General features: G+C 42.1%; 1 long non-coding RNA gene across 7 annotated transcripts; it reads left to right on the top strand.

Moving 5' to 3' along the window:
• Nucleotides 1-259: 259 nt before the first annotated feature.
• LOC144238865 (uncharacterized) lies at nt 260-24,777 on the top strand. Of its 7 annotated transcripts, none has more exons than XR_013337242.1 (5): nt 260-374; nt 17,216-17,532; nt 18,160-18,324; nt 18,685-18,767; nt 23,748-24,777. It is a non-coding gene; the product is annotated as an uncharacterized LOC144238865 (long non-coding RNA). The 7 variants fall into 7 exon arrangements; XR_013337235.1 differs by lacking the exons at nt 17,216-17,532; nt 18,160-18,324 and adding exons at nt 767-893; nt 19,100-19,136; XR_013337243.1 differs by lacking the exon at nt 260-374 and adding an exon at nt 8,964-9,031.
• Nucleotides 24,778-24,833: the final 56 nt, after the last annotated feature.

The following is a 24,833-nucleotide window of genomic DNA, read 5'->3' as shown; positions in this document are numbered from 1 at the left end:
GGGTGAAGCAGACGTGATGCTTATTCACCAAAATCCAGTCCCGCATGTTCGCACAGCGAGCACAGCGATGAGTGGTGGCTCGCATGCAGCCATGCCAGGCACTGCATCATCTGTGGCCCGCTGTAGGGAAGGGTGGTCATGTGACCACATTCCAGCCAATAGAAGGAAGTGTGCTATTTCCGGACAAGCCTGTAACATCCGGCAAGCATGCCTCTCCACATTCTTCCTTCTTCCTGCTGGCTACAATCTGAACTTGGAACACACATAGACAAGGAAAATGGCTTAGATGATGGAGAGTAAGACAGAAGCAACTTGGGTCCCGGAATCACCACAGGGACAAAGACTTGCTGACTTGGAGCACCCATCCAAGTAAGGTAAAAAAAAGAAATCAACTTCTATCTTATCTAAGCCATTATATTTTAGGTCTCTTTGTTAAAATGATTTATTTGAGGCTAGTAATTTAAGTGCTAGTCTTTAGAAGTTAAATCATGGGGTGCCTGGGTGGCTCAGTTGGTTAAGAGTCTGGCTTTGGCTCAGGTCATGATCTCGCAGTTCATGAGTTTAAGTCTCATATTGGGCTCTGTGCTGACAGCTTGGAGCCTGGAGCCTGCTTCTGATTCTGTGTCTCCCTCTCTCTCTACAACTCACCCACTCACATTCTGTCTGTCTCTCTCTCTCTCATAAAGAAATAAACATTAAAGAAGTTAAATCACAAAGCTGAGGAACAATGGGACTTTTTGTGACAATCTTATCCCTGTCTTATCAGTGAGGGAATCTATCACACCGTCACTGGTCCTGACTGTGGGCCCTATGAAGGCTGGAATCATGCCTCCCTTCTACTTGGCCTTGGCACAAAAGCACGGAGCACGCACCATGCCAAACATCAGTGTCAGGTAATGCTCCATCATGAAGATGGTGGTGACAATTCTCATGAATCCTTATGAAATAAGTCTACATTTGTCTCCCTGTCCATTTGCAAAACTGGCTGACTTCAGCAGGAAGGGAACCTAGTGTCAAGGTCACTTGTTCTCTGTGCCAGCTGATAAGCACATATAACCAACAGCACTGCCACAGATAACCAGCACTGGGCTCCAGGGTGCCTTTATTCTCCCTTCTTTCAGGATGCAGCAGCCATTCTGTGGGAAGTCACCTTACCAGTGGCAACTCCTTTCACCAAAGCATTGTCCATACTAATGTTCTGTTATCCTGAATCTCCCTTATACCCATGACGATGGGTTTACCCCAGCTGCTCCTCAGTCTCACTCTTTCTGTGCTGTTAGAATCTTCCTTAGTGCTTTTATAAAAGGCCTTGGACACTCAGCCATCAACCTTGCTTCCACTGCCTGACCATACCCCATCTCTCCCTAGGAGTAGCATCAAGGAGGGGAGCCTGGGTGGCTCAGTCAGTTAAGCATCCAACTTAGGATCAAGTCATGATCTTGCAGTTCATGAGTTTGAGCCCCACATCAGGCTCTGCCCTTGCAGCTCAGAGCCTGGAGCCTGCTTCAGATCCTGTGACACCCTCTATCTCTGCCCCCCCACCACTCACACTGTCTCTCACAAAATAAATTTTAAAAAGTTAAAAAATTTAAAAAAAGAGTAGCTTCAAGGTACCTTGTTACCTTTGGATGGATCAATTCTTACCAGTTTTGCAGAAACTTGTAGATATGATAACTAACTACAGGAAATGCTAGAGGTTCGAATACCAGATATAAAGTACAAATTGTCTATTCAAATCTATTTCTTAGTTGGAACCTGCCATTGAAGATAGTGTGTTACAGTAAAGGATCTATCTTACTTCTTTGTGATATACTGGATTAAAACTATAGTAATAGTTCACATGTCCAGAAATTAGCCACCTGACAATCTCATTCATCTTGGTAACAGCTAAAAATCAGGATTTGAGGAAAGGGGCTTCTGGGTGACTACCACAGAGGAGAAGATGGGGGTTGAATGGAAACAGATGACTCACATCCTGGGCACTGAAGGGCACACACTTTGCTCAAAGAGCTCCAAAGACCCTTGATCAATGCCTCTGTTCTTTTTAAATGATAGTTAAGATAACTGACTTCTTTGGGATTCCCAGTCCACAAATAATCAGAAACAAGCTGAGCATGAGAAATGATACCTCAGAGGCCGAAATGATGACAGATACCAAAAAAAAAAAAAAAAAGAAAGAAAGAAAGAAAGAAAAGAAAAGGAAAAGGAAAAGGAAAAAAAAAGGCTATCAACATGTGTACAACGAAGACACCCACAAAGCCCAGGGGGCATTAGTAATAACTCACTATCCAGTTAGCCTTAATCCCTTAAAGACACCTCTGTATTTTTATAATTCAGTTCCACAAGTGATGCACCCAGTAGGTTTTTAAGCTTTGGTTTTAAAAAAAGACTCTAGTTATCCGTAAACTTTAATGATGCTGAATTTCTCGCTACCAAGAAATGCCTTTAAATGAGATATTCTTAACTCAATAATAGAGATAAAGTCTCAGGATAAATTGGCCTGTGTTGTGTATACTGTTTATCTAAATCAGACCATCCATCTCCTAAAATACACTCACTCCAGAGGAGCCCAGCACTGGGGAAGCATGAGTGTTCCCCTTGGTGACAAAAGAAGTCATTATACGGGGTTCCTGGGTTAAGCTCAGTCAGTTAAGTGTCCAACTTTCACTCAGGTCATGATCTCGTGGTTTGTGAGTTTGAGCCCTGCATTGGGCTCTGTGCTGATAGCTCAGAGCCTGGAGTCTGCTTCAGATTTCGGATCTTCCTGTCTCTTTGCCTCTCCTCCACTCGCACACAGTCTTTCTCTCAAAAATAAACATTAAAAAAAATGTTAAAGAAGCAGTTATATACCTTGCCCAGCCTGGAGGTGACGAGGACACTTGTAAGGTGCTTATGTACATTTTCTTGAGGATGGCCAGGTGGCAACAAGCCCAAGATATGGCTGGGATGCAAATCAGAGCACACCTCATGGCTCTTGCACTTACAAAGCCAAGTGTCTTCTCTGCAAAGTTATTGAAGGAGGCAGTCCCCACCTAAGACACCCTTCCACTCCTACCTTTATCTAACACCTTCCTCAGATCAAGTTCAAGGCCCACTTCTACCTACAGTGCCCTCTCTTGCCACATACGCCCTTCCTGGTGTCTCTCCTCTGAAGTCTGCTTGTATTGCTCTCTGGAACATTCGTTTGGTACTTGCCATAACTGTTTTATATTCTCAGCCCTCATTTTCTTGCAAACTGGTGAGTGAGGTCCTGGGGGCCATAGGCTGTCTTAGAGGCCTTTGTATCGCCCATAGCAAAGAGCTTGAACATAGCATACCTTCAATAAATATATGACTGTTCTGTTCACTGATAAAAATGTGTACTGACTGCCTGCTATGTGTCAGCTACACAAAATCCCTGTCTTTGTGGGGTTTGTAGTCTAGCAGGCAAAGACAGACAGTAAGAGATGAGCAAAACGTGGGGCACGGGGGTGGCTCAGACGGTTAAGTGTTCCACTTCAGCTCAGGTCATGATCCATGGTTTGTGAGTTCAAGCCCCACGTTGGGCTCTGTGCTGACAGCTCAGAGCCTGGAGCCTGTTTCAGATTCTGTGTCTCCCTCTCTCTTTGCCTCTCTCCATTCGCACTCCGTATCTCTCTCTCTCAAAAATAAACACTGAAAAAAAAGGCAAGCAAAATGTACAGCATGCTAGTAGTAAGTGCTAATGAGAAATAAATATAACATATGAAATCAGGGCAGTGAGGGAAGCTTTCACATTTCAGATTGTGTGATCAGGGAGAAGGTGATTTTTGAGTAAAGACCTGAAGAAGCCAGAGAGTGAGCCATGGAGACACATGGGGGAAACACATTTCAGGCAGAGGGAACAGCAAGCAAAGACCCTGTTAAGAAGGGCACCAGCAGACTCTCTTGTTGAACCTCTGAGAACAGGAGTTTTCAAGTTGGGGGTATTTATTTTTTAGATAAGTAAATGTACATTTATAGCAACTTTTAAAAAGTCCTGCCTATTACACATAATATATATTATATATAATAAGGGTAGAATTAACATAGTATTATTAACTTTTCAAGTATATATATTAAGATACATATGTATATAGTGATATATATATGTACACACATGTATACATATAGTGATTTAATAGAGACTGGTGTTAAGAGAAACTACTGTCGAATCCCCGGGTGCAGGACGTTTCAAGCTGTAAGAACATGAGCCATACTAAACAAAGCACTACTCAGACCTTAGAGGATTAGACTGAGAGTCATAAACTTTTTTGTGCCCTTGGCCATATTGGCAGGTGATATCACTGCTTAGATTATCAGCCCCAGGCAGTTAGTTTAGTTTCCTACCGCAGAAGCAAGATTGCGCTAACAGATGGAAGGGCGTCCCACTTGGGGCATGTTATCAATGAGGCTGTTAGCAAGTACTTTCATTATTAGCTCCTGCCAGAAATGATAGTCAGGATACCTCCTTAGATACAAGATACATTGACAGTGGGAATTTTGCCCATCGTGAAGTTTGATTTCCAGCTAGTCTGGAGTTGCCCCAGAGGGGCTCAATCTGATTGGTTAAGCGGGTTACCTTGCTAGCCAATCAAAATACAGTATAGTCTTCCTTATCCATGGGAGATACATCACAGAACCCCCAGTGGGTGCCTGAAACCACAGATAGCACCAAACCGTATATCTATACACCCTGTTTTCTTCCTATACATATATACCTATGATAAAATTTAACTTAAAAATCAGTCGTGGTAAGAGATTCACAACAATAAGAATAGGACGTTTATAACAATACACTGTAATAAACGTTACTCTGTCTCTCTCTAAATATTTTTTTGTACTCACTCACCCTTCTTCTTGTGATGATGTGAGCTGATAAAATGTCCACTTAAGGAAAGGAAGTGATGTCAGTGATGTACGCATTGTGTCGTAGTGTTTGTTGGGTGACTATTGACCTTCCGACGCTATGTTACAGGGCGGAGCGTCTGCCGCTGGTAGTGGTTGCCGGGCAGTAACTGAAACCGCAGAAAGTGAAACCAAGCCACAGATAAGGGGATACTGCTGTATTCAAGAGTCCAGTATAAGAAATTTGGCCTGGCAAGGCAGTGACCTCTGGCAATGAAGGTCAAAATGAAGTGTGAACGTACTGCTATAACTTCTCTTTCCTTCTCCAATGGGCCAAACTATTCTCTTGCTTACTTTCCTTTCTTTAATAGACCTGAGGGAGTAACCTCAAAGCTATTGTCAAAAAAGGGTAGCATCAAGACTTTTGTCCTTTGGGAACAACAGCACAACATCACCTCTTCTCTCCGCGTCCTTCCCACCCGGAGCCCATGAGCAGTCACAACTCTCAGTCTTGAGGGAGGGTCTTGCATCTCTCTCCACCAGCCTCCTTTACGCTGCCTCCCCTCCTGCCCTTCTCTTCTGGAACTCTACAGCTGAATTTTGAAAGTTACCTTCTGCCAAGACTTTTTTTTTTTTAAACGTCTTATGTCTGTGCCACTGCCAAGCTGGGATTGACTTACCAAATAAAAGGACATTAGAAATCCACAGAGTCAGATCAATCTTTAATGAAAAACCAACAAACATTCAAAAGCTGCCACTAAGCCGCCACGGGTTGAAGGCAACTCCAGCTAATTGGCATCCATCGCACTTTTACCTGCGGCCAAGTTCCAGCAAACTGGCTCTCAGCACTGCTCCGCCAAATTAGGCCAGTTCTCCATAGGGCTTGTGTTGCTATGTTGCTAATTAGGGCGATGCAGAGCATGCCTGTCCAAATGGGGTTTCTTCTAGGCATAGATGCTCCCTGAAACTGGGAGGTTTCTAAGCACTCCCTAAAACTCTGCCATTTTGTAACTTGCATTGATCAGTGGTGAGGAAATTACTAAACAGTCTCTGTTCTCACTAAATGGTGCAATAGCCACTCCCTGATGGTTGGGGGACTAGAAGAATGGAGACAAATTTGGACTAAGAAGTATAATTTATATTGGTGGGGCGATATAAAAGGATTTATGAAGTCTGAGTCTTTCCAAAGATAGAAATACAAGGCTTGGCTTTGTAATCTGTCAACTCTCAGTGTGTTTCTAATGAGCTGATTTTTAAAGCAATTTTTCTCACCCTTAGCTATGCATTAGGTTGGGGTGGGGTGCTGGCACCCAACGTAGATCAATCATTCAGAACCTCTTGAGATGGAGCTGACGTTGGTCATTTTCTTCCCAACCCCTCTAGTTGATTATAATAGGAAGCGGGGCTTCAGAACTGGTATTCCACAGGAACCACGTTTGTTGTTTGAAATATTTTTTAAAATAAAGAATGGAGGAGAAAAGTGTTGTATAGGACTTTCGAAAAGTCTGATTGTTACAGCCTTGTGGTTTTGGGTATATTCTCTCATGGGGTACTTTTTACCTGCTAGAGGAATATTGTTCTCAGAGATGTTGAGAAAATGTGTAGGGGCACTGTATTAGTTTGCTCAGGCTGTCACAACAAAGTTCCGTAGACCGGGTGCCTTAAAGAACCAGAAATCTCTTTTCTTAAAGTTCTGGAGGCTGGAAGTCCAAGATCAAGATCAACAGGGTTATTTCTTCTAAGGCCTCTCTCCTTAGCTTGTTGATGGCCATCTTTTCTCTGTGTCTTCACACGGTCTTCCTGCTGAATATCGCTGTGTCCCAATAGCCTCTTGTAAAGACACCAGTCATGTTGATTTGGATCCATCCAACATAACCTCTTATACCTTAATTACTCCTTTAAAAACCCTATTTCCAAATACAGGGATCTTCTGAGACTAGAGGTTAGGACTTTAACATATGAATTGGGGGAAGATGGGACACCATTTAGCCCATAATAGGCACTTTTAAATAATAATGGATTTGGGGTAAGGGTGGTGAACATTCCTTTTAGAACAAGTTTATTTTTAAAAAATGAGAAAAAACTCAACAGTTGCCTGGGCATGTATCATGTAAAGATTTTGAACCATGGCCCATCATGATGGGAAGATCATGCCAAAGGAAGGAAGTCTCAGGACCCACTGAAATCCCAGTGCTGGGGTATTCCAGGAGATGCCTTGTAAAGATGTAAGAGATCACCTACTTAAGCCGAATTCTTCAATTGCTTCCATTGTTCTGAGAGCCCCAGACAGCCCCGGGTGGTGTATGTGCATGATGTAACAGACTTTCCCTTCCCCTCTGGTTTCTTGGCTCTTCAAGCTGCTCATAACATTTATGTTAGTATAAAAGGTATACGATGCATAAATCCTTGGTATTCTTGAATTACAGGTAACTATTTAGAAATACTAAAAGCAATTTTTTAATAATCCACTCCCTACATTTGTGGTTCCTGGGAAATACCACCTCAATGGGTTTGACCTTGGACACTGAGTTTAACTTTTATAAAATTCAATATTCCTAGAGAAGGGAAGACAAGGAAGAATATAGAAGCAAAACAGAGAGGTGTACATGGTGTGTGTGTATGTGTGTGGTGTGGGAGTGTGGGGGTGGGGTGGAGGGGTGCTAGGTAAGGGAACACAGGACCAGCCAAAGGTAGGCTATGGTACTCTTGTGAAGGATACCATCTACTGGGTTTGTGGACTTAGAAGACCCGCGCTAGGCAAGTGATAATCTGATTCTGAGTTACTGTTTGAATAAATCTCTCAGTCCCTTTACTTCAACAGGAGCAAAGGTAATCACCCTTTGGGGCAGATTCCGTGCTCCAAATCAATCACTGTACCATTCCCTCAAAAAATTGTTTCTGAGAACCTAACATGTGCATAGCACTGTCCAGAGAGCTGTGGCCAACACACAGAGGTACAAACTGTATCTGCTAATCTCAATGAGCTTAGAGTTTAGCTGAGCAGACAATATAAACACAGGTTCAAAGATAAACAACAGCATGAAACTTACAGAGCAATGCAAAGGCGACAGTAAGGTGATGGTATATAACTGCCTGTGTAGGACTCTAGAGGAAAATTTCAACCATTTCAGAATTAAAGGCTGCAGTGAGAGATGTGAATTCAGAGCCATCCTCATAGGCTGAGCTCAGGGCAAGGAAAATGGACAAGAGAAACTTCGAGAATGAAAGGCAAGGACAGAACGGACTAGCCATTGTTGTTTGTTCCTCACTGGTTTGTTTTAGGATGCATTTATTAGATTTGGGTTTCAGTAGAAAAGCACTGAACACATTTATAAAAAACGCAAGTCAATTTTCAGTCAATTTCTCAGTTTCTATCAGGTCTTTCAGCTCCGTCCCCACTCCAAACAACTAGGCAAATAAACATAGGACCTGATGGGCCAGCTCACACTATGACCACTGTCAGTGGGAAACTAGATCTTGGCTAGGGACATGGTCATTTAAAAGGGTCCGGTTTGGTCCTCAACATAAACTGGTCATTACAGAACATGTGAGATCTGACCCTTCTTCAGGAACCTGCCCAGTGTGGCTAAAATTGGCCTCCCGAATTAGACATTGCTAAGGAGAGAAAACACACCGTGGACCGAGAGACTTTCAAAAGTCTTTTCTTTCTCTATAAGGAAACTAGGCCAAAATCAGCAACCGGAGTAGACTCAAGTTTATAAAAGCTATCTAGATTCCACCTCAGGAATTTGAAGGAAACTCAGGTCTTTCTTAAGCAATATCTTTTATCCAAGTTGCTTTAAAAAAATGTAAAGGGCTGCTGCTGCGTTCAAGTTACCATTCCTTTTCGGCTATTTTGTTTTTAAATTCTGTTGCTTTAAAATAAAAGCCAAGTATGTGGAATACCATAGGGGATGATTGTTTTAAACAAGGAAGACGTTCTCTCACTTTTCTGTCCCAGGCTTCTACACAGGATCACTGTATTGACCTGCTCTTTGGACCTTGGAATATGTGAGCAATGGGGACATGACCTGCCTGCCCTTTGTCCCTCAGAAAGCAGGGCATCCCTCCATTCAGTGGCTGGCCAGCAAGCCATTGTGCAACCTATTCTCCCCCACCCACACCTGATGCTATTGCTACACTGTCTTTTCCTTTGATTCGTAGGGAAAGTACCTCCTTCTAAATGGTAAGTCCGCTCATGTAAGTAAACTGAAACATTTGCATGGTTTTTGGTTAGTGACTAACAAGGTTTCCTTGGCCCTAGCTCTTCTTAAGAGGCCACAGGAGTGAATAATAGATGAACTTGAATTTGAGTAACAACTCTCTCACCCCAACTCTATACTTTGCCCTCCTCCTCTTCTGCCGTACCTCTTAGAAACACATCCAGTTAGGAGCTAAGACCCCATTCTCTCTCTTCTAGAACCTCCACCTTCACCTAACTCTTAAACCTTTCTGGCATTAAACCATCTTGAAGAAACCTGTTACCCCACTTTCTTGATGGCAGACTCCTTTTGGCTTTCCAATCAGGAAGACCTAATGTGAGTGAATATAGGTGACTCCATGAGCCAACTAGACAACTCCAGTGTGTGGATTGGGTGGCATTTTCTGCATATGCCCAGGGATCTTGGCACAGGCTGGTGTAATGGGGTTATTGTTATTCTACTCCAGCTCATTGTTACCCTGCAGGAATACTGACCCAGTATTACTGTAGGAGTCTTCAAGGGAAGCTCAAAGTCAGAGGAGTTTTATGTAAGATGTTCTAATTTCCCAAGTTTGGCTTAATTTTTTAAAGCATCGTGAAAGCCAAACAAAATATGTCTGGGGGTCATGTTCAACCCTCAGGCTGCCAGTGTGAAATCTCTGCCATACTCATGGCTACCATCTTGAAGGGTATTAATACCTCCTGTTTGCGTGAGAATTGACAGTTAATGGAAACACGTGGAACATTCACTCTAAGGTCTAACCTGGTTGCTTTCATACTTTAAAAATTCAAGAGAGGGGTATAGTGCTCGCGGGTAGCTAAACTAAATGTAGCTTGATTTTGATGTTGCACTCTGTATTCTAATGACAGCACGCTAACCACACACTGGGCACCAAATGGTGAATGTCAGCTCCGCCTGGGTAGGGAGGAGGGGATACAATAGGGCACGAGTCTCCACTTTCTTTCTTCTACCTCGGCTGGCAAAGCATGGGTGGGCTTAGTAAAGGAGGTACCAGGCCAGACTAAAGCAGCCTAGACTTCTCTGACTGGGTGGGTTCAGGGGAAATCTGTAAGGTGAGCCATATGGATTAACTCTCATTCAATCCAGACATTAGCAGGGATAATAAGCTATATGGAAATTATAGCAAATTACTGTTTACTTTGGGTTCCTCTCTCTGTCTTTCTAGACACTGTCTCTCATCTCTTGCCCTCCCCTGGCTTCTATAGGTTCACACACGTGGGGCTCTCTGGCTGTTCAATGCTACCTCTTGTCCCTCCCCTTCACACAACAACACACCAGGCCTTGTATCAAAATGTCCACTGCTTCCTGCCCAACCCACTTTGCTCTAATGATCCAGTTACAATAGAGGGAAACTAGAAGTACATGCACATATGCACTCTCTTTCAAAATAAATAAGCATTAAAAAAATTAAAATTTTTTTGAGAAACTAAAATGAGTAATTGGCTCTTACAAAATAAAAATCACCTAGGCTAAATGCAAAATCCTGTATTCAGACTCATAAAAGTAGAACATAAGTAGAAAATGAGGGAGCTCGTCTTGACAACTCATGTAAAAAAAAAAAACAAACACTTGTTTTTAAGTTAATCACAGTCTCCTAAGAGCCATACCGTGACAGGATTTTTTTTTAATTGACACAATCAATATGGTAACCTAGAACACAGAAAATAACTGGTCAGATCTAAAGCTGGATTAAAATGTACATTAACCATGCCAGTGTCCAGGGCTCCAAACTACATGCTCAATATGGTAGAATATGTAAAAAGATGGAGAAAAAGTCATTTACCAGAATAAGTGGTTGAACTTGATGCTTCCTGATCAGTTCATTACCATATTAGAGCTGAGCTTTCCGAGGACATGTTTGAGTTATAACTGAGGGTCACTAACTAATTTTCAAGGAGGCTGGTGCTGTTAACTATCGGACTTGTTTTCGCTGGGTAGGGTGCTCATGATTGGGCAAGAACTGAACCGATTTGGGCAATAAAGAAGCCCAAAGCTGCTACTAGCCAACCTTTCCAACCTGACTCCAAGTAACAGACAAATATTCAAGGCACGTCCATGTCAAGGAGCATAAAATTAATAACCTGTCTAGAGTATGTATAATGTCCTCTTTAGGCCACAACCAGAAAAGTAGGCTAAATTATAAATATAGCATTTTAGGATGAACTTTGACTAATCAGAGTTTCTGAGGAATGATGAGGAAAGATGATATGGATGATAAGCAGTTGGTCAAGTATCTCATGAGAATTTGGAAGAACTAAAGATGTCTGACCTATTCAAAGGATTCTCATAGAAAAGATGGAGTAGATTCATCTTATTTTCTAATTCCCTGGATACCAAGTGAGAGTCCAACAACTCAATTCATTTCTGACACTAACTACCATGAGTTAGCATACAACCCCCCAAGACTGCCCTCAATTCAGATGCCAGTACAGGGTCCCTAGGTTACCCACATTTCCCCCAACTCGGCTAAAAATTCAAAAGTTCCCACAACTACTCCCCTCAGCTTTCATAATTTGCTAGAATAACTCACAGAAGTCAGGGAAATGCTATACTTACTATTACAACTCATTACAAAGGATAGAAATGACTAGCCAGATGAAGAGTTCCATAGGGAAGGTCTGAAATGGCCCTGTGTGTAGAAGCCTCTGTTTCCCTGTAGGTGGAGTGTGCCACCCTCCTGGCACATAGATGTGTTTGTCAACTTGGAATTTCCCCATACCCTATCATTTATGAGTGTTTATAGAGGTGTCATTGCATGGGCATGATTAATCATTGGCCATTGGTTTTTGAACTCAATCTGCACCTCTCCCTCCCTCCTCTCCCCAGGGGTCAGGATGATGGAGCTTAATGCTCTAACCCACTAATGATGGCTTGGCCTTTGGACCCCCATCCTGCAGCTATATAGTTTCCAACTTAAGTCACCTCATTAGCTTAAACTCAGGTGTGATAAGGGCTCACTATGAATAACAAAAACACTCCTATCACTCAGGAAATTCCAAGGGTTTTAGGAGCTCTGTGACAGGAGCCAAGGAATAAAGTGACATATATTTCTTACTATACTTTATGCGTCAACTTGGCTGGGCCCAGATAGCTGGTTAAACATTATTGCTGGAGGTGTATGTGTGAGGGTATTTCAAAAGGAGATTAGCATTTGAATCAGTAGACTGAGTAAAAACAGATCCACCTTCACTGATGTGCACTGGCATTAGACAATGCATTGAGGATTCCAATAGAACAAGAAGGCAGAGGGAAGGCAAATTCTCGCTTTTCTTGACCTGAAAGTTGTCTCTTTCTCTTGGGTATCAGAGCTCCTACTTCTCAGGCTTTTCGACTCAGACTGTATCAAAGCCCTTGCTTTCCCCACTCTCCAGTTCGCAGACAGCAGCAGATTGAGGGACTTCTCGGCCTCTGTAACTGCATGAGCAAATTCCTATAATAAATCTCTTATACATGCATTGTTTCTGTTTCTAGAGAACACTGACTAATATGCATACATATCATCCCCGGCATATATAACTTAATGGAAGTTAGAAGACAAGTGTTAATTAAATATCAGAAGGGACCTTCTTAAAATTAGATTTCCATTAGTCAAAAGCTGGTTTTGTCCCTCAGGTACTGAGACAGTGACCTCCCTCATTTCCAGATATATGTGGAGGTAGGCTAAACTTGTCAGGGTTGTAGAGATTTTTATTACTTTTCTTAATAGTTGAGCCCAAACACCTTTAAGATATCCTTACATCCCTGATAGTGTGAACTATCTTTTTTAAAAAAAAATCAAAGGGTTAGGATTTACATTTTAAAAGAACTCTTCTTTTAAAAATGTCAAAGTAGATGTAAATCACATGGGGAAATTTCAGGTTTTTCGGGTACCTTGCCAAATATCAAAATGACACCGGTGGTTGTCCTCAACCCCAAGCAGGAAATTCATGGAGTCAGCACTTGAGCTCCAAGCAGGAAATTCGTGGAGTCAGCACTTGAGCTCCACACCATTGTTATTGCTTCACTAGGCACCATCCCCACCCCCAACTTTGTAAACTCATGGACAGATTTCTCTCAAACAAGCAAAGAGTTGGGTCTGGGGGAAATGTGAGGGATGGCCCAAGAAAATCTGACTAATAGGAAGAAGAAGTGTCAAGAATCTTCCAGGAAATGCAAACTTATTGGCCAATGTTTTCTTTTGTCTTTGGAAAAACTCAAACTAATTTGGTCAGAAGGCATAATGGGCGCTGTTTGTTTAGCCAATCACTCCTCCCCAAGAATGTGCATAATTATGATCGGACAAACCACAATTCAGGTTACCTTTGTTAAAAGCAAGGAAATTGTCTGATCGGCTATAGTGCAAGTGTTTGCCTTATTTGGGAAGACCTAGTTGGCTGTTTGTGACTGGTTATCTTTAGGTTTCAATTTCTTAACCTTGAGGCATTTACACATTTTTGTTTGCTTAGTAGGCTAAGGTAGTAGAACAACTTCAGTCTCATGGTCCCCTTGCTTAATCAATTTAACACTTTCTACTTTTATAACCAAATATGTTTGGTTGTTGGACCCACAAGCTGCTCCAGAGCATCACTCTTCTTTAATCTGCTTCGTCTTCAGAATACAGAAGTAGTAAAATTGCTCTTCAGGGGGAACCTAACAATAGCATGGCTCCTCTGTGCTTCTAGCACCGAAAGTACACATTAATACGTATTTAATATGTCAGCCTAGAAGAATGACTTCTTGATGAAACGGAAGACCTCCGTATTTCCAAACCCAATGGTCACTTCTCTGACTTCATCTAACTCAACTTCTCATACCATTCGACCTACTTCACCACTCCCTGTTTCTGGAGTTACGTTGTTTTCTAGGCTTCCTTAATAAAGGAGTGTGGACCTCTTGCAGAAAATGTATTATTTTCCCAACTCTTCACAGTTTATCTCCATGAAAGAATGACACCTTTCCACCCTAGTCACAGTGAGCTTGAGCCTGGAAAGTAAGTGAAAGCGTTAGATGCCAAATCTCCCCCTTTGTTTAATGTGTGGGACTCAGGAATTCCTAAATCACCTCCGTAATCTACAGCTGATATCTGATATTAATTTTGGGGATTCCTTCCTTTGGGATTTCTATTAGGTTACAATCCTCTTGGGTGATAAAACCCTTGGAGGCATTTGTAAGGATGAGGAAGTTAACATTTATTGAATACCTAATATGTGACAAGCGCTATATTAAAAGGTATACTGCTCCATCATCACAAATCCTAGCATTATTCCCATTTTTCAAATAGAAAAATGAAAGCTCATAGAAGTTAGGTAAACCTATCTCTTAATCAATTGGACAAACATAAAAATTGGTTGCTGCGATTTGAACTGAGTCTGTACGTGACCTAAGCCATAGTTCTTACTACTCTATTATGTTGGCTCCCTGTTTTGTCATAGACATTGATGTGAGAATGAAGAGGATGAGGGGAAGAGGGGCAAGAAGATAGCAGATGCCTTCATGGATGAATCCAGTGGTCCCAGGATGAGAAAGGAAGCTGGTCACATTGCCTTAGAATCCTAGATGACTAGAACTGGAAAGGACTTAAGATAACATGTGACCCAGCCAGTCAACTTCACATGTAATGAAACAGAGACTTAGAAAAAAGATGTAACCTTTCCCAATGTAAAAGGATAATTATTTAGACATTTCACTAGTAAGATTTGGCTAGATTATATCATGATTACAAACAACTCTAGCCCCCAGATCTTAGCAGCTTACAATAAAGACTTCTTTTGACCTCATATTGCACATCAGCTGTGGGCTGGCTCTAGCCCATAGCTCTGCATAAGCTGCAAGTTGTCTATGGGTCTTTTTAATAAGAATCAAGGCTTAAGGAGCAGGCTCTATATGTTCCAAATATAGCACGGGGAAAAAGTAAGGGGAGCTAATGGAAACATAGTGCTCAAAAGAGTTATCATATCATGTCTGTTCATCTTCCATTAACCAAATCAAGTCTCAGGCTAAGGCTGACATCAGTGGGACAGAAAGTGTATATATATTTCACAAGCAATCACAGCAATGTGTGGGGATATCTAACCCTTTTGTAGAAAGAGAGAATGAACCACTGGGAACAATAACACAATCTAGCGCACATACGAATTTGAGTTTCATTCATACTGAATTTTGCCATCCCCAGTGAAGATGGTGGCCCAGCTGTTGCATTTGCTTCTCTCAGAAGGGTTTGTGTTGCCAAGCTAAAGCGTAGCTTGCTGGTTTTGATCTTAGAAAGCCTAAGCTAGTTGAGATGTCTCAGGGTAGGGGGAGGTGAGGAGGTGAGTGCCTCGGTGAGAAGAGAGAGAAGCTTTAAGACCAAAGGAGAGATTTTATTCTTGAAGCACAAAGAGCATTTGGCGGCAGGGGGTCAGAAGAGGTGAGGACCTGGTCTCAAAAGTTTTAAGAATCTTCTCTCTCTTTCCCTCTCTGTCTGCCCCTCCCCCGTTCAAACTATCTCTGTCTCTCCCAAATAAAGAATCTTAAAGCAGGAAACAGCCTCCTTGACCTCCACCGCAGCAACTTCTTACTTGACACATCCCCANGCAAACCATGAGAGACTCTTGAATGCTGACAAAAACTGAGGACTGATGGATGTGGGGGGAGGGGGGATGGGCATGGAGGAGGACACTTGTGGGGATGAGCACTGAGTGTTATGTGGAAACTAATTTGACAATAAACTATTAAAAAAAAAAAAAAAAAAGAATCTTAAAAAATTATTTAAAAAAAAGTTGTGAGTATCGCTTGAACTTTGCTACGTCACGTGGGCTGGCGGATGACGAGACCTCACGGGACCACGCGTGTTCTTGGAGAGGCTGAGAATACGAGCCTAAGTGAGAAGCTCAGTCTCTGTTCTCCATGTGCTCAAAGAGCAAAAGCCTTCTCTAAAGGTTCTGGATGGTATAGGCCATCGAAGTTACTGCCAACCTAGTGGGATGGGGAGCAGAATACATTTGATTTTAAAGAAATACAATTAGTAAGGCATTTCTTCCATCTCATGTTGTGGAATAAATGTCATTCATTAGGATCTGACAGCTACTAAGGGGCAAAACAGTACTTTATCCTTTCATTTAAACAAATGGCCATCGCTCTCTGGGCCAGGCAGAGAGTATTGGTGTGCTGGAACTGCCATAACAAAGTGCCACAAACTATGCGAATTAAACAACAGAAATTTATGGTCTCTTAGGTTTGAAGTCTGCAAGTCCAAGATCAAAGCAGGGCCATGCTCCCTCTGAAGGCACTGGGGAAGGACCTATTCCAGGCCTCTCTCCTAGTTACTGCTAATTCCTTGGCTTGTGGCCACGTAACTCCAATCTTCACATGGTGTACTCTCTGTTTGTGGATCTCTGTCCAAGTTTCCCCTTTGTATAAGGACACTGACCATACTGCATTAGGGGCCCGCTCTAGCCCTGTGTGACCTCATTGTAACTAATCACATCTGTAATGACCCAATTTCTAAATAAGGTCACATTCACAGGGGTTAAGACTTCAACATATAAATCTGAGAGAGACACAATTAAAACTGTAATAATTACTGAGAGGCACTGGGGTATAATGTCACTGACCCAGTCACAGACCATCTCATGGGGTCAGCCATTTAGATGAGAGCAGATATTGAGCTTGTCAGTGTGAGCATGAGGTAGATTCCAGTCCTTTCCATTTCAACTTCCTGCCTTTCAGTCATGTATGGGCTAGTTTCTAATTAAATAAACATCAGCAACACTCTTAAGAGCCTTTACTGACACCTGGCAGTCTCTGGATGTGTGCACACCCAACCTCAGTCTATACCCTAAGGAAAAACTCAACAGCTTTCCCCCTGTGATGTGGCTTCGGCCAAGGAACACATCCCATAGGAGCTCTCTTAGAACAATGAAGTTAATGTATTCATTATTTCCTCAAGTTAATTGAGCAGCAGTGTAGTATTTCTAAGAGCAGAAGAAAGCCAGCAAACTCGGGTGTCCTAATGACCCTCAGATGCCACCCTGGAGAGCCGGGGATTATATCTTCACAACTTTTAGGAAGTCTCTCTTGATGTGAGGTATCAATTCTCACACTCAAGCTCATTCCATGCCAAGTATATACACACATGAGGCTCCCTAAATTACTCCCTCCAACTCTGTTTCATTGCCTTTCTCATCCAGGTAAAGAGAGAAACAGCTTCCTTGTGCGAATTGAGCCACTTATGGAACTTAAGGGTAAGTTTTTGAGAACCTGAAATTGAGAAGATGCTGTTTGGACAACCTGGCGAAGAATGATCCCAATATGTTTCATGCATGTTCTCCCACTTTGCATCCTTCCTGCACCAAATGATAATTTTTCTCATGCAGTGAAGATATCCGGGGACCAGCTGATTTATGTAGAGTCTGGAATTAGACAGCTGCTAAATGCCTTCAAACATGTTAAAGACCATGACCTTGTCCTACATCTCAACACTTTCTTTTTTTAAAAAAAATTTAAGGTGAGATGAGGTGGGATGGTCATCCCCCAGCTACAGCTCTGGCTGTTCTTCTCGAACACCTCCATCCTGTCTGTTGCCTCCTTTTCTCCAGGGTAGATCTCTCTTCAGGGTTCTAGGGTCAGGAAAACTGTCTGGTTCACCACAAAGTGCCCTTTATGCCTTTTGGTGAAAGGCCTTCTGCATTGTGAATCAGGTAAGGTTGCCCTGCCGCTCTGGCCCTAACACCGGCACTGCCCCCCAGCTATGAGGCCAGGCCTGGGACAAAGGATCATCAGCATGGCTATTCCATCCCCTCCACCTCCTTCCTGTTCAATCATATTGACAACTGTTCTCTATGGTGATGTGCCCTGTCTTTTCCATGGCCTGGCCATCTAATTAAATAATTGTGGGATATACCTTTCAAGGTTCTGACTCAGACAATTTGGGAATGTGTTCAAAGAGAGGCATATCAGAGAGGCATCACAACCTGGGCTGAGATCTTAGGCTATGGAACTGGGCCACCTAGGTTTGAATTCTTTCTCTGCCACTTGCTACCTATATTAAGTCAATTGATTTAATTAATCTGTCCTTTTACTCATACGAATATTTTATTAAAATTTCTTTTTAATGTTTGGTTATTAAACACAGACAGAGCATGAGCAGAGGAGGGGCAAAGAGAGAGGGAGACACAGAATCCGAAGCAGGCTCCAGGCTCTGAGCTGTCAGCACAGAGTCCGATGTGGGGCTCAAACTCACACTTGCTAGATCGTGACCTAAGCCAAAGTTGGACGCCCAACTGACTGAGCCACCCAGGTGCCCCATCATATGACTATTTTATAATACTAATAATATTAATTCACAATTAGAAATATTACTAATAGTACCACATATGACTTCCACTTGGTCTAAATGGGTTTGGGATTGTGGGTTTCTTTATCTTTTCTTTTTTTTTTTTAAGTTGAAGATGGACTTTTTGTGTCTGTTTTTCCATGTTTTGGGTGAGTTTCAGAGGAAAAGGAAAGAGAAAAAATGAGTCTACTCCTCCATCCAATAATTTGCCTTTTTCTGATCACAATCTTCAAATTATCCCACTGTTCCAGTAGAGAAATTATATTTTAACTTATCCAGTCAGTAACATTCTGTCCTTTTACCTTACCCCTCTTCTCCACAAAGGAACCAACATTCTAAGCCACTGAGGGCAGCGCCTGAGGGTGACACTCTGTCTGGAGGCTGCAGCGCAGACGGGCTCTCTGGAGGTAGGGAAGGGGTTGACAGGAATGCCTGGTTCAGAGAAATGGACTGAAGTAATAAACATTAAAATAACAGTAATAATGACAGTGGCCATTAACTGAGCACCTAGTATGCACCAGACTCTATACTAGGGACTTTAAAGTATTATCTCATTTAATTCTTCCTATTCTACAGGTGACAATACTGAGGTCCAGAGAAGTTAATAAACTTAGCTGAGCAATGAAATGGCTGAGTTGGGATCAGAGCCCATAAGGCCTCTACTTCTTACTCATAGATTTTCTATTTCCCAGTTCCCCTGTGAGCAGGAGTGAAGGCATCTTTCTCATTTGACCCTCAGGGATCAAGACCACAGCTTGGCTCCCTGCTTTGGAAAAGTAAGCCTTCTCTCACCATCTCTCTTCATGAAAGCTAATGAATTATGTGTCTTCTCAAGCAAGTTTCTAGAAGAGAAATAAGCACATGCCATATTTTGGCCACCCAGCATCTGAACACCTAACTCAAGTTTGCCCTTTGCGTGAGCCTCCATGGGAAAAAGCTAGGATGTGGTGTACAATGAAACTACAGCTGTGGTTCACTCTTGCCTAAGATTTTGAGTCTAGAGCAGTGACTCCGAGGAGCAGAGACAATTTATAATGCATCCTGGTGGCACCACCGGCAGCATTCACAGTCCAGTGGCACTCACACAACCGTAGTCATGACAGCAGCACCCGACCCAGCCTGTAGCCGATGTGTGGTAGTCTAGCCTGCACAGGCCATCCACTTCCCTTGGTGCTTGCCAGATTCTTCATCCTCCCTATGAATTCTGTTAGCTACTCCATATTGTGCTGATAAGTTCCTCTTCTGCTTGTAATAACTAGAGTTCATTGCTCATAAGTACAAAAGGGGCATGAACAATTGCAGACACACAGGTGAATAGGACCAGCTTCATCCTGCTTAGGAGGAGATGAATCTTGTTCTGGGAGTCCTCAGCCACAGTGGTCAGTATGCATGATGCATCTCTCCCTGCCTCATCAACAAAACAAAACAAAACAAAACAAAACAAAACAACCTGTCATCCTTTACACATTCTAAATTACTTACCCTTTCACTGAGCTTTAGAAGAACTGCAATGAAATCAGAATAGATTTTGAGCAAGAAGTGGAGGAGCTATAAATGGGGTAAAAGATGGTGGCAAATAGAAAGGGCTCAGTATGAAGACCAAAGGCAAACCATCTCAGTCATTGTAGACTGAGAATTCTCTCTATTAGCATTTTTTGTTTGCTGATATAATGTTTCTTGAAGTTATTTGCCACAGCGGCACCTTGGAACATGTTTAAGTAAAGTCCAGTTAGCCATGGCCACATGGGGAAGTTTGTAAGGGGCCACAACCTGCCTGGACCTGACCCCTGGGGAAGGACTTGGGGAAACAGCCTGACGTGGTAGAGAAAACATGACAAGCCAGGTCGAGGCCCAGTGCAGGCAAACAGCGTGCTTAGTGTTGGGACTGGCTGATTGACACGAGGCATGGCTATTCGTTCCTCAGTCATGGGGGATTCCTGATTCCCAGCAGGCAGCTGTTAGATAAGCAATGCAGCAGGAAGCATACAACCACCCCTTGAGTGGAGAAGAAGGTGAAGTTCAGGACTCCTGTGAAGAGCAGTACAGGGTCTAGCTTCTAAAGAGACTATAGAACCCCAGGTTTTACAGAAAAGTAATACAGAGAAAGAGATAACAGGGCAAATGCCAGTCATCAGACTTGGGCACGAAGGAAAGCAGAGTCACCGGTAAAAATGGATTTGATGTAAGTACTAGAACCTTCCATCTCTGCAGTCTATGGCCAAGGTCATTACCAAGGGAAGGAAAACTATAGGGCCAGGCCCACAAGTGGAAGCCTCATGTTCAAACAGAAAAAGGACATTGCAGAGATGAAACAATCAACTTGTAATGCATCTTGCCTCATTCAGTCTTTTCCTACAAAATTCGATAGCATCAGACATCCAGAAAAAGCCTGCAGGATGAGCTGGTCTCCGTCCCATCTAAAGACCAGTAAAGAAAGCAGAAGCACTCCAAAAGTCCTACTATTTTCTTTGATTTGTTTTAAGGAAAGTTTCCAAAATTTCCCTCTGTATCTGAGTCTACTGTTTATTTTCTACTTTTATTTTATGTCTGACTCAAAACTCTCAACTTTGATTAAAATTTGTCGAGTATACTTATGTGTGTACTTATCAGTACTCTCAAAGATATTCCTTATTTGCTTCAAGTTCAAAATTATGTCACTTTATTCAATAATGTAGAGTTTATGTAGCATATTTTAGGTTTTGAGGATTCGAAAGTAAATAAAATACAGTCCCACCTTCGGGAAGCTTACACTATTGTATATAGCCACCTTTTGTCAGGACAAATCAATCCCAATTCCTACAAACTTGTTCCAAATTTTGATAAGGAGAGGAAATTGGCATGGGATAATGGAAAGATAAGGGGCAATGATAAGGGAGATAAGAAAACATGCAGGGAGAAGCCCCGTCACTCCTGTTTCTGGGATTGGCTACCTCCCAGCACGAAAGACTAGGGCGACCATGGTGGGATACCTACTGATCCACAGCACTCATTTCACACACACAAGGGAAGCCAGTGTGATCTGCTCCCTGACTGAGTGACACAAGGTGGTTGTGTGTAAGAAATGATTACCCACATGACTTTTGCCTCACTTAATGTCAACAAGAGCAACAAAGATATGCATACACACATTTAGAAAACTTCTCCTCACCACGCACACACATAGGTATGGGAAGATTTGTAAATATACAATCAAAGGCAAAAAATTCTGTACTCCTCTTCTGTTATCAAAAAGTAATCAGAAACACAAGTTCAGGGCAAATGATCACCAGCAACATAATAAGAGCTCTTATACATAGAAGGGCTCTGATAACTCAAGAATAAAGAGACTAACACAGTAGCCAAATTGACACAAGAGATGAGTAGAAATTCGCAAGAGAAAAAACACAAATTATAAGCTTGTATGGAAAAAAGTTCAGTCTCTTTAGTAAATAAATTAATTAACATTATAACAATGTTATTCAAATGAGATGCCAATTGCCTTTTTTAGGCTAACTAATATTTACACAAATCTCAACATAAGCAAGAGTGTGGTGATGTGGGCAATCTCTGATACTTACTGTAAAATGGCAAATTGGTACATCCTGATTGGAGGTCACCTGCTCAGGCAAGTCACAGCCACTCTGGATCCTAATTTCCTTGTCTGTGTAATCAAGGAGATCTCAAAGAACTATTTACATAGAACTGNTGTTGTGTAGGGACGGTTGGTGGGGGGGGTGTTAGAGAGAGAGGGAGACACAGAATCTGAAACAGGCTCCAGGCTCTGAGCTAGCTGCCAGCACAGAGCCCGATGTGGGGCTTGAACCCACGAACTGTGAGATCATGACCTGAGCCGAAGTCGGATGCTCAACCGACTGAGCCACCCAGGCACTCCTATTACACCAGTTCTTAAGCTCCAAGTCAACAGAACATTTCAAGGTGTTCTGTGACTGAAGTCTAGCAACAGCTGTCTTCAGTCAAGCTAATGGAAAGGATGCCCAAAATGATACACTTTTCTCCAATATCTTTTTTAATTTTTATTTTTTTACAAATAGTTTATTGTCAAGTTGGTTTCCATATAACACCCAGTGCTCATCCCCACAAGTGCCCCCCTCCGTGCCCATCCTCCCCTCCCCCCTACACCCATCCTTGCAGGAGTTAAAGTAGAACAAAATCAAATAACAAGATGCAGACAAACATGATCATGAAACCCTTGAAGCAGTCCATCTTTCTTAGTTCAATAGTTTTCTGGATTTTTGTTGATGATGTTGCTTATGGACATATGTGTTTATAAAATTTGATGTTACAAAGATCATATGTCTATACTTTCTGCCAATAAGTTGTTCCTACTTGATATGATGGGATTAAATATAAATATTTTATGCTATTTCACAGGTGTGTCATGATTTCTTCATGTCTTTTCACTTCAACCACACATTCTTTCCTTCCACAGATATTCATATAGTGTTCCTTACATGCTACTTGCTGTTCTGAGCTGGGGATATAATCATGAGCAAAACAAAGTTCCCATTCTCACAGAGCTTATATTCTTGTGGGAGAAAACAGATCATAAACAATAAAAGATAAATGTCTGACATGATAGATGGTGATAAATAAAACAAGAAAAATTCAGCAGGGTGAGGGGGATAAATAACAATAGGAGTGGAGTGTGGAAATGAGATGGCTGTAATTTACAGGATGGTCAAGGAGGGTCTCACTAATAAGAGGGTATTTGAGCAAAGGATAAGACATGCACTTATTCAAGGGAAGAATATTCTAATTAGAGGAAAGAGCAAGTGCGGAGGCCCTAAGGTGGGAGCGTGCTTAGCATATTCAAAGAACATCAAGAAGGCCTATTTGAGAAAGATTAAGAGTGATACTACTGAATGATGAGGGCTGACAGGTAGTAGGGAGTGGCTTTGTAGGCAGCGTGACCATACATCTTATCTGCCTAAAATAGCCTTTTTTATGCCTATTGTTCGGGATAATTCATGGTAACTCTCCCTTTTACTCTCAAACTGTCCCTGTTTGTAGGATGAATTATATGATCACTCTACTTATGGACCATTGTATGGGTTTTGGCTTTTGTTCTAAGCAGAGGGATAGGTCACTAGAGGGTTTAAAGCAAAGAAACAACGTGTTCTGACTTTTATTTAAAAGGAATAGGGCTTTGGTAGAAAAAGAGAGATCAGCTAGAGGCTCCTGCAGTTTAAACGAGGCAAGAAATAATGGCGGCTTAGGCTGGGACAGTGGTAGTGATGAAGTGCTGGAACTCAGAGTATGTTTTAAAGGTAGAGGCTACATGATGTATTTAAAGATTTCATTGGAAAGAGAGAGAAAGAACAGAGTCATGATGACTCCGGGGGAATGTGTTTGGAACCCCTGATTTATTATATGTTTGGTTTCCACAGAGCCTTTACACATCATGGGTCTCGACTGCTTGAAGTTTAGATCCTGGCACACTCTCTGTTGATGTGAACAAAACATTTTCACCTAAAGGAACCCAAAGACCTACCAAATGAGGAATAACACACTTTCGGCATCTTTCTAAAGTCTGGAATCATAACTGGTACAGGCTCTACAGACAGTTCAAGGCAGTCCCAAGCTGTTGCTAATTTATACAAGTGCTATGCGTCAAAGGACAGGTGCTTCGTCAGCTCTCTGGTTGCAGATGGAAACATTCTTTGGGAGGAAATGCTGTCTGCTGAATCTGGTTAACCTCCTTTTGACTGCACCTGTAATTCTATACAGCCACTCTCCAGCAAAAGAAGGTACGTAGAGTAGATGATTTCTGCCTTGTGCCAGGATTTCAGCAATGACGAGTCTGTCTTGACATTTAGGGTTGAGGGGAGATCACTGAAGACTGAACATTGTCAAATGGTTGGGTATGACATATGCCTGGGCCAAACCCCGAAACTATAAGGAGTATTGAATAATGCTGAATAATTCAGCAACTTATTTAATCTAGAACTTGGATGCCACATTAATGATATTTTCTGAGCACTTCCTATAGAACCTGACGGTGCTATTATTTGATTTTCCATTTAGCTACTGAGATAATATGGTAAACATTGTCCTACTAGAGTTGCTTAAGACACTGACACTGCTGCTTGTCTATTCATTTGTCTTTCTTCTTTTTTATTTCCATCAGAGATGTTTTATAGATTTCTTCAAAAACATTTTTCACATTTTAAAAAATTTATTTATTTATTATTTATTTATTTATTTAGAGTGAGACTCAGGGAGGGGCAGAGAGAGAGGGAGAGGGAATCTCAAGCAGGCTCAGCACTGTCAGCACAGAACCTGTTGGGGGGCTTGAACTCACGAACCACAAGATCATGACCTGAGCTGAAATCAAGAGTCGGACACTTAACTGACAGAGCCACCCAGGTGCCCCTTCACATCGCTTTTTAAATATATTGTGAGTATTTGATGGTTTCATTGCTATTGTGAATGGATCTGTTTTCCATTAAAATTGTTAACAGAAGATTGTGGTG

The sequence above is a fragment of the Crocuta crocuta genome, unplaced genomic scaffold, assembly GCF_008692635.1.
Source record: "Crocuta crocuta isolate KB4526 unplaced genomic scaffold, BGI_CrCroc_1.0 scaffold140, whole genome shotgun sequence".
Taxonomy (NCBI): Eukaryota; Metazoa; Chordata; class Mammalia; order Carnivora; family Hyaenidae; genus Crocuta; species Crocuta crocuta.
This window is presented reverse-complemented; position numbering and strand designations above follow the sequence as displayed.